Genomic DNA, 2,214 nt, shown 5'->3' on the forward strand with positions numbered 1-2,214 from the left:
AGGATTTTCTCTTTGTCTCTGAGACTCGTAAGTTTTACTATTAGATTTCGGGGTGTTGACCTATATTTATTGATTTTGAGAGGGGTTCTCTGTGCCTCCTGGATTTTGATGCTTGTTTCCTTCCCCACATTAGGGAAATTCTCTGCTATTATTTGCTCCAAATATACCTTCTGGTCTCTCTCTCTTTTTTCTTCTTTTGGGATCCCAAGTATTCTAATGTTGTTTCGTCTTATCGTATCGCTTATCTCTCGAATTCTGCCCTCGTGATCCTGTAGTTGTTTCTCTCTTTTTCTCAGCTTCTTTATTTTTCATCATTTGGTCTTCTATATCGCTGATTCTTTCTTCTGCCTCATTTATCCTAGCAGTTAGTGCCCCCATTTTTGATTGCACCTCATTAATAGCCTTTTTGATTTCGACTTGGTTAGATTTTAGTTCTTTTATTTCTCCAGAAAGGTTTTCTCTAATACCTTCCACACTTTTTTCAAGCCCAGCTAGTATCTTTAAAGTCATGATTCTGAACTCTAGGTCTGACATCGTACTAATATCTATATTGAGTAGGTCCCTGGCAGACGGTACTACCTCTTGTTCTTTTTGCTTAGGTGATTTTTTTCGTCTTGCCATTTTGTCTAGAGGAGAACAGATGAATGTGAGAACAGAATGCTAACAGGTTAACAATGTCTGCAGCAAATATACTCTATACAAATCAGAAAGGACCTGAAACCAGGGGACAAGAAAGGGAAAGAAAGAAGAGGAAAAAAAAAAAGGAAAAAGAAAAAAGATATAAACAAACAAAAACAGAACGAAACAAAAATAAAACAGAATATGATCAAATATGATCAGGCTAGTGCATAGATCAGTGCTACACACTAGCTTTTGGGCATATTTTGGTCTCAGAAAAAGTGCCTGCTAAAATTTTAAAGGAAGAAAGACTTATATATATACAAATAAGGGTTGATACAATGAAGGGATGGCAGATGATTGTAAAGATGAAAATTATAAAAGATTTTATAAAAGGAATTGATAAAATAAGAAGTTGTTTTTTAAAAAGAAAGAAGATTTAAAAAGGAAAAGAAAAAAAGAAAAAAAGAAAAAAAAAGGGAGAGAATATGATCAGGTAGGAGAATAGAACAAAGCCATACACTAGTGATTTAGGTTATATTTTGATCTGTTAGAAGAAATTGTATCTCAAAATTTTAAAGAGAGAACAACTTATATATATATGCCAAAAATAAGGGTAACTACTATGAAGGGATAAAAATATGACTCTAAAAATGAAAAATAAATTTTTTTAAAAAGGGATTGATGTTTTTTGAAAAAGGGAAAAAGAAAAATTAAAAAAAACAGTTAAAAAAATTAACTTTGAAAAACGAATGAATTATGGTAAAAAAGCCATGAATTCTATGTGCAGTATTCCCCTAGTGCTGGAGTTCTCCCGTTCTCCTTGATCGGTAAACTTGGTCTTGGCTTGCTGGCTGTTTGAGCTGATCTTCTGGGGGAGGGGCCTGTTGCTGCGGTTCCTAAATGTCTTTGCCGGAGGCGGAATTGCCCTGCCCTTGTGAGTCCGGGCTAAGCAAGCTGCTCCGGTTTGCTCTCAGGAGCTTTTGTTCCCTGCAAGCTCTCGGTACAGCTTTGGAGGACCACGGTGAAAATGGTGGCCTCCCAATCTCCGCCCGCAGGAGCTGAGAACTCGGGGCCCTGCTCCTCAGTGTGCCCCCAGAGAAAAGCAGTCACTCCCGTCTCCCTGGTCTCCGGCCGCCCCCCCTGCTCACCCGGTTTGTGACTGGGTGTTTCTATCTCTGGCACCCGACCCCGTGTGGAGTCTCCCAACCCAGCAGATCCCTGCGGTGCGCTTCTGCGCTGCTCCTCCCAGGGGAGGAAGGGGAGTCTCCCCGGCTCTGCCGCTTGTTGGGTTCCTGCTGGAGGAGCAGTGGCCCAACTGGGCCATGGATCACAATTTATGGCAACCCCGAGCTGAGAGCCCGCGCCTCAGCTCCGTCTCTGCAGTCGCCTTCTCCCTCCGATACCTGAGAGCTCTGCCACACTCAGGCACCCCAGGTTTTTCTGTGACCCCGAGGGTCCTGAGACCACACTGTCCCACGAGGCTTCCATCCCCCGCTTAGCCACTGGAGCGACGTCCCTCAGCGGAGCCGACTTCTAAAAGTTACGATTTTGTGCTCCGCGGTTCCACCACTCACCAGAAGCGGCCGACGGAGG

The 2,214-nt window shown here is 42.7% G+C and overlaps 1 protein-coding gene across 2 annotated transcripts in view; it reads left to right on the forward strand.

Annotated features, from left to right (window-relative positions):
• The window catches only part of MACROD2 (mono-ADP ribosylhydrolase 2), a 2,080,661-nt gene that overhangs the window by 145,230 nt on the left and 1,933,217 nt on the right, over positions 1-2,214 (forward strand). The window lies entirely within an intron of this gene.

The sequence above is a fragment of the Callorhinus ursinus genome, unplaced genomic scaffold, assembly GCF_003265705.2.
Source record: "Callorhinus ursinus isolate GAN/ISIS: 27379988/994484 unplaced genomic scaffold, GSC_fseal_2.0 scaffold29, whole genome shotgun sequence".
Taxonomy (NCBI): Eukaryota; Metazoa; Chordata; class Mammalia; order Carnivora; family Otariidae; genus Callorhinus; species Callorhinus ursinus.